General features: G+C 46.2%; 1 long non-coding RNA gene across 3 annotated transcripts in view; it reads right to left on the minus strand.

Moving 5' to 3' along the window:
• The window catches only part of LOC110405215, a 287,475-nt gene that overhangs the window by 111,565 nt on the left and 160,869 nt on the right, over nt 1–15,041 (minus strand). The window lies entirely within an intron of this gene.

Consider the following 15,041-nt stretch of genomic DNA (forward strand, 5'->3'; position numbering starts at 1 on the left):
AAAGAAAAAAAATAGCCCTGTTAGCGAAGCTAAAATGCATTACAAAAATTATGTTGATTTTTCCTGAGGTTTCTACAGAAAGGCCAATAAGTTCAGGATGTGACTTGCTGGTCACATTCAGAGAAGGGGAGGACGTGCAGTCAGTCCAGACCCTGATCCTGAAGTCTGAATTTTATACTGCAAACAACTTGGAAAGAGTTCTCTTTGTGTCAGTGCAAAAAAATTTCAAAATTGCAAAATGTGGTCACCAGACACAGTCGTAGTTTTAACATAGAGCTCTATCATCAAGCAAGTTTGGATCTGCTTTGTTTCCCTTTCAGGTAGTGGAGACAATAGTACAAGTAATTATAACAATAATGTCTCCAGTCAAAACCTATCCTTCACATTGCTGAGTACATATAATTTGGCACTGCTTTTGTGCATATTTGAATCTGCAGTAAGAAATATTCACAAGATTTGCTGCTCATGCTCTGCCCTGCTCTGCTAATCTTTTTACTATGAACTCTGAAAGTTTTTCATCTGCAGTGCAGCTCTTTAACCAAGGCTACCATAGAGTGGTTCGGGCATGGTGCTGGGCCTGAGGATACCAGATTGGTTTGCAGTGAGCAGATCAGCCCATGGTTTTGTACTTGACTTGTGCAGTCTCTGATTCGACAAATTCCTCTAGTCGCTGCTGCACTTCACTCTCAGGTTCTGTCCCTGAGTTGGAAGGGACCTTAAAGGCCATTTGGCCCAACCCCCCTGCAGTGAGCAGGGACACCCACAGCTCCATCAGGTGCTCAGAACCCCTTCCAGCCTGACCTTGGGTGTCTCCAAGCACAGGGAATCCACCACGGTTGCTGACAATCTAGACCCCCTCTGCCAAACTTCAGCCCTTGTGTAGACTTTGCTAGATTTAAAAACACAGCAAGCAAGAGCTCATCTGGGATAAAGAAGCTTAATAGTGTCACATTAATATTGACAGCCAGGATTCATACAACCTACATGGAACATAACAAATAAGCAAAGCCTATCTCCGCATTGGGTACCAGCTTTGCTCACTCTCATTGTGGATCCCATGGTGGTTTCCTTAACTCCAAAAACCACTAATTTAATGTACAGTACAGTCATTCTATGTGGGGGGAAAGAGAAATTCTTTCTTCCTTCCTGTTGGAAAGCTCCTTGGCAGTAATGCTTGGATTGTTTTCTTTGTAAATTATATTCATGCTGTTTTCAAGATGTTTTCCTGACTTTATTGAAATTTGACCAATTTAACGAGTAATGTAGAACTTGTTTCCATGTTAAAAAACTCTCAGAGCTGCTTGGGAATAATTATTAAAACTTCCATGTGTGCAGCAAAACCAGTCACTTTCGCAAATAGCCAAAAAAAAAAAAAAGTCAGTAACAGAAGGACATTGCTCTAACAATAGGCAGAGTAATGCAAAACCCAAGGCCACCAACCTTTGGAGACCAGGGGCTGCGCTGGATCTGTGCCAGGAACATTACACTCACACCTGGTTTTCATGCCAAATTCCATTGAAAAAAGGTTTTAATCGCAGATAGGGGACCAATACAAAGCTCTGAAGTCAATGGAGAGGCTCATATGGAGTCTGATGGAATCTGAAGCAGAATCCATGCAGTTTTGCATACTCATAACATCTTCAGCTCCCCTTGAACGAGTGCTTGGGGGGATAAAGGGGCTGTGGCTTGCTGCTATCTGATGCAGGTATACACAAAGACCAGCTGCATAGTCATGACCAACATGACAGCAACGTTCAGCCCAGGAAGCCAACAGGCATCAGATATCTGCCTAAAGTTCAATACTTACAATTTGGGTGTTTCTTTTTGCTAAACACGGTGACAGTGGTGCAAGGGGCCATGCCTTCATAGAACCATAGAATCATTAAGGTTGGAAAAGACCACTGAGATCATCTAGTCCAACCATCAACCCATCCCCACCATGCTTGCTACACCATATCCCTCAGTGCCACATCCAGCCTTTTCTTGAACACCTCCAGGGGCTGTGATTCCACCACCTCCCTGGGCAGCCTGCGCCAGTAGCCTGCTCATGTTTAGGTGCAAAGCACCGATGCATCCCCAGCACCCCTTGAGCTCAGCTCCAGGCAGAACTGGGTGAGGGCAGCAACGCCGGCACCCGGCAGGCAGGTGGGAGTTGTCCTTATTACTATTCAAGCTGAAAGCCAAAGGAAATCCTTGTAAAGGATCAGGAGAGAGCATTGTGCACGGGTAGTTTACCGAACTGAAATACGGAAGCTGACACTTTTATGACTTTCATAATCTCTGCAGTAAGCCACGCGTGCCATGCAGCAGACACTGCTCCCTGGCACCGCACTGTGACAGGTACATGGGCTGATGGGGCCACATCCCTGGGACACAGCACAGCCAGGTGATTGTGCAGTTCATGAGGGACTTGCTGCAAACTTCGGTGCCAGCTTACACAATGAGCCCTCACCAACTTCCAAGAAACCGAAAGGGGCCAGACTTCTAAATTAATGGCAAAACCAGAGCATTTGTGATTTTATCGGCACTCCCTGCTTTTTGTTGCTTCTCTACCATTCGTTGGTGCAGCAGCTCTGAGTAAAGCCCTTGTAACACTTGCACTTCCTCAGCATCAGCAGAACATCCTGCTGGGTGAGGCTGTGCCATGCTGCAGCAAACCGAGTTGCTGTGGTGCCACATTGCCACAAGCCAGAGCCAGGTCACAAGTGGAGGTGCTGCAGCTGCAATGGAAGCCACTGTGGCAAAGCAGAAACTATGCTGAAAGGGAAACATCCTGGTTTCATCCTTCCAGAAGCTCAGCATGGAGCAGTAGCAGCATGACTGTACCCCACGTGCAAGGCTGGAAGAAAGCATTGAGGAAGCCAGTGGATCTTTGCTGCGCTCACCCATGGGCTCCTTTTACAGCTTGAACACAAATGTAGAAAACGGTATTGAAGCTGAAAAAAGCTGAAAGCAAAATTGTCCTCCATCAAAAGTAAAATGGCAGCTGAACATGCAGCATGTCCTTAGGAAGGCATCGAGCAGCAGAGAAAAAAGAGGCAAATAAAAGCTCTTTTCCTTTTAGGATTAAAGTGACGCACTGTATAGTGTGTTTGTTGAAACGCAGTGCTGTTTTAGTATGAATGGCAGTAATACATAAAAAGAAGGTGATTTATTTACCCTCCTTTTCCCCAGGGGCACAGGACAACGCGTGGGCTGGAGAACTTTGCCTGCTGCTTCTGCCTGATGAAGCTGAAGTGTGTCTGTGTCCGGCTGCTCATTCCCTGTGGCTGAATGGAGGTGGCACACAGGGGATAAGTGAGGCTTAGTTGAGCTGAAGTTATAGAAAAGTAAATGTAGTTAGTGCTGGGGGAGCACAGCAGAACTCAGCCAGAACCACTACATCTCACTGTCCTCATTGTCCTATGTCCTGAACATTGAATCAGTGAAACACTGGGAACCCAAACATTTGTTAGATTTGTCACCTAACAAAAAACCAAAGGATTTTGTGCTTCGTCGCAAGCTGCAATGCACAGTGCTGTTTGCAGCTGCTCCTTGATGGTGTCACTGTTCTGGGCCTCGCTGGGAAATTCTCTCCTTGCTCGCAAATGAGTCTGCAACATCTCATAGCTTTTAAGAGTGAAGTTTATGAATGCCATAACTAATATTTTCAGCATTCATTCCTCTATTGCAACGTGAGCCCTTGAGAAGTTCAGACCAGAATCACAGAAATGAACGCATGCATAGTAACTTGTTTGGGAAAAAAAAACCCTTAACTTCCTACCCTCGAGATAGACAATTATCTTGAATCTTTTTTGATATTTTGATATTGCTTCTTTTGCAAGTAATATTATTTGTGTATTTCTATCTTTCTTTGCCATGTCTGGAGATGAAACCACAACTACATTAAGAGCTCTCAAATGTTAAAGAACACAGATTTGGGCAGATCAGATCACAACCTGAGTCACAGCAAAGTAAAGCACAACCATGGCCATGGGTTTTTAATGTTAGAAAGAACATCCTACCTGTTGCAGCTGAAAAACGCCCTTCTGCATGAGGAAAAAAAATAAGATACTCTGTGATTTTTTTTTTTTTTAAATCAAAATGGAAACTAACAAACCAGAATAAATGCTCCTCAGCGCCTGCTCTTCAGGCTGGTGTGGAGGATGGCTGGGATCAGCTGTGCAGGGGGTGGGCGCTCAGCCTTCAGCAGGTGATGTGACATAAGGCAGTGGGTAGCTGGTGCCAGGCCCTGGGAGTGGTTTGTAGTGCAGAGTGCTCCAAGCAAGGCAGATGCACAGCGCTGACTGTATGGGCTGCACGAGAGGTGGCACGAGTCACCTGGTATCGCTCTGCTGCCTACAAGGCTGCCTCAAAGCGCCTGACCTTCCACAGGTCCAGGAGATTTTAATCCCTATGAGCATTTTGGTAAATACGTGTTTGTTGCCAGGAACACTTATGGAAACGCTGAGGAGGTCGGAGCCAGGACCAAGGGCAGATTTCAGGGGAATTCTCTAGAATATTGCCTACAAACAACACAAAGTCCACCAGCTCTTGCTGTCAGATCCAGGCTGCTTTCGGGCAAGGCAGGATCTTGCACACAAACCATTTGCAGCTGTAAAAAGCAATTTTGCTCGCTTCAGAAACCGTACTTCTTTCCAACAACCCCAAACGACTCACAAAACACTATCATCGAAACTGAACGGAAAGGAAACAAAGTGCCTGCAAGAAGGAGAAATTAATTTGTGCAAAATTAGTCCCATTTGTGCAAATATTTACAATCCGGCGGAATACCGCACACATCCCCACTCAGAACTGATGGAGGTGCTCAGCCACACATCCCTATGCGTTTGCCTTCGGTGTCTGAAGCGTTAGCAGTAATTGGCATGAGAGAAGTCCCGATGCTCAAAAGCTTTTGGAACTGCTGATAACCCGATAAACAAAATGTTAAGGCAACTTCAGGAGCTAATCAAACCTCTGGCAGGTTGGGGAAGTGTCAATATTTACAGCAGGCAGCCTTTCATCAGTTAATCACTTTTAACCTTCATAAATTAAGATACTATAGAGGACTTCAGGTTAATGTATGAACCTTCTATTCAATTAAGGCATTACAAAGGCAGTTACAAACAAGTGAGGCATCATGAAAGCAAGTAAAATGGAATTTATCAGGTGAGAAGCAGGGAACAGAGAGCTCCAGTTTCAGTGTTTTAAAGGAAGCGTTCTGAGTAATTCTAAAGAAACAGACTCAGCGTTAACTCCAAATATTTTATTTCACACATAAAGCACAGTGCCCATACCCATACTAATAAAGAACAGACTTATGCCAACTCTAGTGCATGCTTTTGTTATTGCATTATAGTTCTTGAGAATTATTGTGCATAATTAAATAGAAAAAAACTTGAACCTGGAATTATAAAGCAGTCACCACAAACCAACAATTCCACTTGATATGTATTAAGTCATTCCCTTTTCTTTTTTTTCCCTTTTATTTTTTTTTTTTAAGGAAAGAAAAAGGGAGTCGAGGAGGAGGAAGGGAGGGGGAGAGAGAAAAAGAGAGAGAGAGGAAAAACTCTTTTCCTTGTAAATCATTAAAAATGCATGAAGGCTTAAAGCATGCCAGAAACAGCCTGTGCATTCATTTAGGAGACTATGCACGAGAAAAAGCCATTGCATTAAAAGCAAAATAAATGAGATTTTTCTGAAAACTGGGATAGCAGAGTGGCCAGCAAGCCATGGAGGTAGCCCAGAAATGCTCGGGCAAGGAGAGAACCTTGTTCCTGTCCCCTTTCCTTACGCAAAGCACTGGAGGCCTTCAGTGTGACGGCATTGGCGAGGCTCCGGCAGGGCTTCCTAAATCTTATCTTCCAGAGGAGCTGATCACAATAACAAACATATGGATTATTATTCTTGCTGTCGAGTTCTGCCATAGAGAAACCTCCTGGTACGAATGGCTAATGTATTGAGCTACAGATGTGAGCTCTCCTCGGCAGGAGGAAGGCATTGTGATGTGGGAAGTCAAACAACAGGAGCCGGCAATTGCAGGTTAAATATCTCTTTGTCACTTGCTAACTCCTGAAGGTACTCCAGCTCAGTGCTTTCTTGCCCTCCAAGAGGGAATGCTCACTGTAAATGATGTTCCTCTATGAGAATCCTGGGTTTTATATAAGCACAGTTTATCGTTACGAAACAGCAGCATCACACCGCACCGGGGGATGGCTTTTGCCCCGCACGAAGCTGTGCTCCTTTGGGATGGGGTATCTGACCTTGATGTGTCACACTGCAACTAGAGAGAGACATCAGCAGAGAAGTGGCTTTTATTGTGCGGAGCTGCTTGGTTTGTTCGTTTAAAGTTTTCTGCGTCATCCTCTTTAAATTTTTAGAATGAATTTATTGCTCTTGAAATCCATATCCCAGGGGCCTGGGTCTGCTCAGCACTGAAGAGAGCACATGGGAAGCAATGTTGCCTCTTTCTCCCTCAGCGTCTCAGTCCTAACTTGCAGTAAGCGCCTAGAGATTTTAAAAAGCATAAAATATATAATAATAATAATAAAGTAACATTAACTCCATCTGTCTTGGCGCTGCAAAGCCAGGAGGTGCACTTCTGATGCTTTTTCTCTACACTGTGGACACAGTGATCCTGAGAGCACCGTTCCTTTGCTGAGACACCTAATTATATATAATTGCTGATCATCACTGACATCCCAGCCCCACGTACTCCTGATTGGCTGCGGGAGAACAGCTCTGTACAGGATGTTCAGCATTCTGCATCCCCAGTCCCCATCTCTTTGGATATCTCCGGCAGCCCAAATGTTGTGTAATCCTGGTCCATGCAAGCAGAGGCTGAGTCATCTGGGCCACCACTCGCACCCTCAGATTAGAGGTAAAATATCATGGAGTCATAGAATGGCTTGGGTTGAAGGGACCTCAAAGATCATGTAGTTCCAGCCCCCTGCCCTAGACAGAGTTGCTCACCAGCACATCAGATTACTCAGGGCCCCATCCAACCTGGCCTTGATTGCCCCCAGGGATGGGGCATCCACAGCTTCTGTGGGCAGCCCGTGCCAGTGCCTCACCAACCTCTGAGTGAAAAATTTCCCCTTAACATCTAATCTAAATCTCTCCTCTTTTAGTTTAAACCCATTCCCCCTTGTTCTATTGCTAAAACATGAGAAGGAATAGAAACACCAGGCTTCACAGCTTAACTAAACCAGTGCCAGAGGTAACTTGTGACAGATGTTGGCCAGCCTGGGGACTGCCATAACCAGCAGCTTTTCCAGGGCTGAAATTCAGCAAGCCAGATAAGCCAACCCTCTGCTTTTCTGGTCCTAGTGACCACAGTGGGAGGTACTGCTGTGCCATCACTGCTCCCAAGTGGGTGCTGTGTCCCTCCTAATGATGCCATTTCCTACCCTAGGCAGAAGGCAGTCAGGTTTGGCGTAATCAGCAATTTTTGAGCTTTTGATTCCCACTCTCCCCCGCCCCCTCTTTTTGTCAATATTCATTTTAAATGCTTGAAGTCAGAGTTCCTTTTTTGCTGACAGAGCTTTTTCTCCCTCACTCCTTCAGGTGGAGAGCTGACAAGTGACCACTGCATGCGCAGGGAAACTTCAAATGAATCTCAAAAGGAAGTATTTGTGCAAGAATGAAAGGGCATCCCAGGCTTCTGCTGAGTAATGGATGTGATAATAATTGTAGGGGAAAAAGATCCAAACAGTTGTGTTTTTTTTTTCTTTCTGCAGCCAGGCTCTTGATCAAAAGATGTCAAAGAGCTGCTCTTGCCAGAGCAAGCACTGTGCTTTGATTCTGGGGTATGCAGAAAGGACAGTTGCTAACCTGGGTATCAGGAAACTGGCTGCTGCTCCTTTGAACTCTATCAAAAGCTCATCATATTTACTTCTTCCAATTAACGAGTGAATTTATTAGTGGAGTGAAGGAAGGGCTGGCAGCAAGTTGGAAGCTGGGAATTTGGCTCACCAGAGCATTGCCACCCCCAGCCCAATCGCAGCCTCTCAGCCCCAGGCAGCTGCCAGTAGCCCCGCCGTGGGCTGCTCTCCCCAGGGACAGCCCCTTGCTCCCAAGTCCATCAGCTTTGACATGCAGAACAATGCAGCTGCCATCAAATGCCTTCCTCCTGCCAAACGAGGCACGGGATCAGGTTCCCCCTGTATCTCTTACCTTCCACCTACAACTTTGAAGGGATTGTTCTTGAATGGTATCTGGATATCTCAGAGTGGAATTTCATTCTTCTGAGACTTTTAGAAGTAGACCGGGTGAAGAATTAGCATGACACAGGGAGCACACGGAGCGGGCTGCGGCACACAGAGCTTCCTGTCACTATTGTTGGCAATGCCTGAAAAAGACGTTCTCTGGAACGTGGGAATTCCCATGTGAAGCAGTGGTCAGCATCTGTGCACTTTCCACTCCTTGAAGAACAAAGACAGTTTTCCTTCTTAGCACAACATAGGCAAAGGCGTACTGAGATCAGGCCGGCATCTTCTCACCAAGAGTAGCTAAAAATAGATGTCTTTGCAAAGGGCAAAAGAACGCAGGGCCCACACGGTGCATCCCAGCACATTCACAGTCCTCATGGATACAGCAAACACTGAAGGTGCCGTCATGCACTCTTGAAGTCCATGTAACACATCTAGAGAGAAGTCGTTACTCTGCAGCTGAGCAAAGACGGTGTTTCCAGGATGCTATTAAAGGACTAAGCTGTGTCCTAGACTTTGTCCGTGTTCCTGAATGAGATGTCCTGGCTGCTTAGCTGAGGAGACTGTCAGCATGACTGATCGCCCCTCAGTGCCTCAGGAAAGGGCTTTTGTTTATATTTCAGGTAGACAGTTTTACTGCATTATATACGATCCTTGCAATTGTTACTACTATCGGCTTCTGCCCTAAATATAGTGTGAATGTTCCTTGCCCTTACCCTGGTGTCACTTCCATCCTTCATGCTCCTGCTCCAAGTCTCTTACACCAGCTCCAGAAGCGACAAATCAGTACAAGTGCTTCGCTGCATTCCAGGGCTCAGCACTGGGACATGTCTCCATCCACAGCCATGCTGGGAGAAGCTGAGTCTTGGAGCTGAACAGAAACTCTGATCCCATGCAGCTCCTCTGAAAGCTCCCCATAAATAAACCAGGCTTATGCTGACAAGCTCACAACAGATTTATACCCACAGGAAAGAGCGGCCACTTGCTCAGTCACACGGAGTGTCCCCTTGCAGACTTAGCAGTGGGTAACCTGGTAACAGGACAGATCTTTGACTTCACTGCCTCTCAGGTTTCACTGACTTCCTATGGATTTGGGGGGCAGAGAAAGGAGAGGGAGGGGTCTGTAGGACCAGGCTGAGAGAGAACCCCTTATTTTGTTGAGATCCCACTCAGAGGCATCAAGGAAGCAGCTTTGTGAGTGACTGCGATCCCACACTGCCTTTTTATATTTATTCTCTTGCTGATGCTCCAGTCAAACCAGCTCGCTCTGCAGGCCAGGGAAAGCTGCACCCGCTGATTCCAGATCTAAGTTCAGCATGTGCATCTGAAAAGGGAATGGGAAACTTCCACATTGCCCTCCAGCACTAGAGTAAAGCAGTGAGGAACTTAGGAAGCAAGCTGTGGTGCATCTCAGCATGACATGCCAAGCAAAACAGCATGTTCCTCCCTGTTTGCTCTGTGCTTCTAACAGTGCCACAGAGAGCTTCCTGAATTTCAAAAAACCTCACACCCTGTGTAGGTGCAACTCCCAAGGCATCTGGAGAGCAAGAACCGTGTGCCACCATAACAGAATCCAAAGGACGCCTCAGAGGACAGAAGAAAGGAGGGGCACTGGGTTATCCTTGCTGCAACACAACCAGCCTCCATTTCCATGCCCTGCCCTTCTCTGTGCCCTGTGGTCCCTCATAGCAGCACTGGTCAGGTCAGTAACTGCTTTACAACATGGCAGTTTTGTACTAAGTTGGCACCTTCCCCAAGACCAGGTATGGAAACAAGGTCCAACCTTTTAAGACGTGTACATCAAGAAGAACAAGCTCGTGGCATCAGCCAGTTGTTTGCCCCTTTATGGATTTGTTTAGTTGTTGTTCCATAGTGAAATTGCAGTACCTTCTGGGAGGGAAGACCAAGAATAACTGTCACGAGGAAAAATAGACAGAGATCACTGAATTACAGTTTATCAGCCTGAAATTACAGGTTTCGGGGTGAGCAGGAGTTAGCATACAGGTAGAGCACAGCAGCTTACCCTTCATTTACTGGGTGAATGCAGACAAATATTTCACCACACATTATTTAAAATGTAGCAGATCCAGTAGGACTGTGCCCCCACAATACTCCTGGTTCGCAGAACTGACCACAGCACTTGAGTGCCCTGGGCAGCCTCCTTGCCAGGCACTGGCCTGGGCTAACTGGGATTGAGCGAAGGATCCACTGAAATTACAGCCAACTAGACAAAGAAAACACTGACCATGATGAATACTACGGCAAAGCAGGAAAGTGCAAATGCTGGCAAGTCATTTCCTCTCAGTAATTAAGGCTCCCTGCAGAGACACAGCAAATACAATACCTTACGGATTTCAGATTTCCGATGGCATTAGAGCATCTGAGATGCACTCATGTTATTTGCAGAAGCAGTCCAGTCTACTTTAATATGGATCTGGAAAGAAACTTCTTTCTTCAGGTGATAGGACTGCTACTTCATGCGCAACTCATTAGCCACTCTGTTGAACTGCCAATTACTCATTTTTTTGATCTATGGCTTTCGAGTAATGTCTGTCCCCAGGCTTGTTGGGACCGGGCATTTTTCCCCACTTGCCCACCGATGGGCTCTCAGGCTTTGCTGATCTTTCCTCTTTGGGAAATGTTCATCTGATAGGCAGTCATTTTACTTAACTTTGTGAGCGACTCTGCTGGCTTGATTTCTCCTTTCATTGTTAACCTAAAACCAAAATAAAAACGACAAAAAAAGAAACTCACGACTGCGGGACAAAAATAGCAAGGTGAGTTTTTTAACAAGTGACCCGTAATGGCACATCAGTGACTGTGGGCTGGAAAAGATAAGGAGAATCCTGGCTGCAGCTTGGAAATGCAAACGTGCTGGCAAGAGAGTGATTTCCAGCCTACTCCCCAGCACCATGAAATACAAGGTCATGCTTCCTCTGCGCTAGAGTAACAGGAAAGTAGGTCTATTTTTTCCAGTTTCTTCAAGGTAGTTGGCCTTGCTTTTCCATCAGTGCCCACCTCGACAGCTCCACTGAGCGTACACAGAGAAACAACAGCAAATAACAAAATGTGACGGTAAAATTGAGCGGTAACGGATTTACCATCTCATAATACCTCAAACTTTTGGAAATAACTCGATCAAGTCTCAACGAGACCCCTTTAAAACAGCAAAGCATCTCTTGCATGAAAATGTATTCACCAGAGTGCCGTTAATAGCCAGCTACGAGAGACCATTTTTACCGCTGAAATTGCAGCTAATTCATCATATCTCAAGGGTTGGTTTTTTTAACTTGTAACTTGCATTCCATCAGCACACTGCAGCAATTCTTTGTACAGCAGTCCTGGTGAAGAAGAATAGGGCCAAGGCCAGGAGAAACGAAGTGAGCATGGGTTCAGAGCAAGGCAGGGCAGCCGAGGAACTTAAACCCCCCAAAAGAAGTGGCTGCAGAGCTCCCCCTGCTTTAGCTGCAGCTCATTAGCTTCCAAACCTCCGCAAGCTCTTCCCTTAAAGCAGGTGAACTGCAGTGTCAGGATCACGGCAATAACTGCAGCTTTTCCCCATGTACGGGCTGCTCAGACTCATTGGCTGCAAACAGAAATGGGACCAAGCAGCTGTCCCGCGACCTGCTCTGTTGACAGCACGCTCCTGCGTGCAGAAATAGTAGGGCTGACTTACAGAGGGGTGATTTTTGTCACCCTCTCCGTTTTGTAAAGATTTTCTGGTGAGAGTGTGGTATGCAGAAGTGCCTTATAGCTGGCCATCCTACTGAATAACGCAGCGTTCTGCTTATGGTAAAATCAGATCACACTTGTTTTGAACTCTTGAAAAATATTAGGGTTCACCGTGTACCCTTTAAAAAACAGGAGAAGGAAGAAGATTTTCGTGTTCCACTGGATTTAAGTATTTTGCTTAATTTTGCACCGTATGATTTGTCAGAACTCCTCAGCCCACTCACTAACATTTACTTGCTTGACTCACTTCTTTTTGCACTCGTACTCCCAAACTAACAGGGGAAACACAAAACAGGTAAAGGCAGCAAGAAGGGAGCCAGCCAGCCGAGCTGCACACCCCGCAGCAGCAAAGCAGCTCTCAGCATCACTGCTGGGAGCGGCTGCTCAGTGCCTGCCCAGCGCCTTGCTGAGTCGGATCAGAAATTCAGGGGAGGGGATGGATATTGAAATGCTAAAATCTTCATCCGCTGGGAAAAATCTATGGGATAGGACCAATAAAACATAAACCAGGGCAACAGAATTATTAATCGCTCTAAAGCGCAGCGAGGGCTCTCTGCCTGGAACTGCACCCTCTGGAGGATGCATCCCAGCAGATCTGCGGCAGCGCTCGGCTCACGTATTGATGTGTGTGTGTTTTATCACACGCTAACGTGGGACTCTCTTTGATTTGTATATGGGATTTAAAAAAAAGAAAAAAAAAGAAAAAAAAAAGAAAACACATCGAAGTTTCCATCAAACTTACAGAGAACCTTAATGGTGATTTAATGCAGTGAAATCTGGCTTGCCACGGGACTGTGACAGGACTGTATTTTGTTCCTGCCAGGGTTGGTTTTTTTGTATAGTACAGCAGCATTTTTCTTTCTTTTTTTTTTTTTTTTCCCTTCTTTTTAAACGAAAAACAAATTAATCATTTATGAAACTGTGGAGCCTTGTCTGGACACAGAGCGCTGTTAAAGGGGCAGGGGCAGAGGGAAGGGGAGAGGGGAGCCGCAGCCCGGGGCTGAGAGCAGCGTCACGGCCACGCCGGGCAGGTTTGCTCAGCACACGTCAGCAGGTTGGCCTCCAGGTTGTGTTCATGAATAAATTTCACTTTGCAACAGCAACCGTAAAGAGGAAAAGAAAAAGAGCCAGCAACACCCGTGGCTGCGTAGGGTAAATCTACTCAGCTTTCAGGCCGTGTGCTTAATAACACCACCTAAGGCCATGCTGTGAGCACGCTGTCTAGGGAGCCTTTTTGCTCTTTTTTTTTTTCCCCCCTCTGCTGTATTTCATCATGCTTAATATTAAAATTCAATAATTGCTGGCATGGAGATGAACCCCTTTCTCTGGGAATAGCCCTGAAAAACCAGGAAGCAACCTGGCAAGATGCTACCATACAAAAAGCAAAAGGAATTCCCATCCCCTTGTGCCCTGTTTGAACTATTGACAGCCTCAGCACTTCACGTTTTACCTCTCCCTGCTTGGGGAGAAAGAAAGCAAGAGGCAGCAGATCAGCGTCGGCGTATGCGACTGACATATATAATCTAGATTGGCTTTCCCAGGCAGACCTTTGATTGAGGAGGAAGAAGAGCAGCTGGTCAAAGTAATCTGCTCGTAGCAATTTGCATAATTTTCTCCCCCGTTTCCTCCGGCATTGTGAGCGTGTCTGGAGAGGAACACAAGCGGCAGATGCCGTGTCGCTCTGTCACAGGGTACAGCAAAGTGGAGAACGTGGGTCAGAATTCATCTGCTAAATATCCCCAACAGGTTAAACAGTTCTGGAGAGCCTCAGTCACAGATCTTCTTTTGAAAAGCCTTTTTTTTTCCTCTCTGCACTAAGTACAAATGATTCGATTTCCCCAGCCATCGCATGTTTCCTTTCACACTCGTGTGCTATTCAGAAAGACAGTCTTTGTGTTTCTTTATGGAGCTGACTTTCAGGGCCCAGGGTTTCTTTCCCCTGCTTGGATGGAGAACCCGTTACAAATAGGTTATTGGAGAGCATGCAGCCAGGTTTCTGGATTAAAAATGAATGTAACTTCAATATTAAATGCAATACTTTTAACCATGGTAAGCTAAAAACCTCCTCCAAAGCTGCAGTGTTCATTGGGTTTGGGATACTGGTGGGAGCTGCAAGTTCTGCATTTGGTCCATCCACTTCAAAAATGGGTGCCTAAAGTCAGGCACCTGAGTTCTACTCATGCGAGGATGAAGGAATCCTGTAGGCAAAGCACTGCTGACTGATGCTAACTGGAGCTGAAGCCCTGCACTGTGCTCACATTGCTCTTGAGCCTGGTTCTTCATCAGGCAGAGTCAGCAGCACCATCCACCTACAGGAGATGTGCTTGCAAATGCACCATCCATTCCCTAACTATTGGATTTAAGCAATAAACAAGCATTTATTTGTAAATTCTTTGGGGGAAAAGTGAAGTACAATTATAAAGTCTTGAAAAATGCTTTTCCCCCCCGCAACGTCCTTCCCAAGTTGCTAGAGACAGATAGCACTGCTTTGCTCTACATCAGCCCTTAGTGCAGTGACCACAGGCACTGCCTGTGCTTGGTGGCCAGCAGCCACATTTCCCACTACAGAACACACTGCAAGAGAAAGCATTAACCACCCCACGGCATTCCCTCCTCCTCTCCCTTGGGGTTTCCCACCTCTGGTGCCAAGATTTGCCACTGACAAGTTCAGACAGCCAACAGCACTGACTTGTCCCTGTTGGACATCTGGGAAGCCACCATCCCAGCAGGGATAACACACACTGTGTTGTCCAGTCCCACCCAGTTACTGCCAGGCTGTTCTCCACTCCTGACATTAGATGCCAGAGAAGGGACCAAAGATCTGTTTTAGGCTTCAGAGTGAGCCATGATCATACGGTAGTGAAATCAAAGGGAAGAACTCTGGTCCAAAAGGAGACAGCCAAACTCACTGTTCCTCCACCACAGGTCAAAAATGATCACATTCCTACCTAAAAAGGATTACCGCCCTGCATGCCATGCCTCCCCTTGCTTTCCAGGGAGGGCTATTTTTATGGATGCAGACTGCACCATCTGTGCTTCCCCAACCCACATCCTCAGTCACGGGCAGTGCTGGGAACCTCCAAACCCAAGGATGAGGCTCTGCTGGGCAGGGGCTCATGG

This window comes from Numida meleagris, chromosome 12, assembly GCF_002078875.1.
Source record: "Numida meleagris isolate 19003 breed g44 Domestic line chromosome 12, NumMel1.0, whole genome shotgun sequence".
NCBI lineage: Eukaryota > Metazoa > Chordata > Aves > Galliformes > Numididae > Numida > Numida meleagris.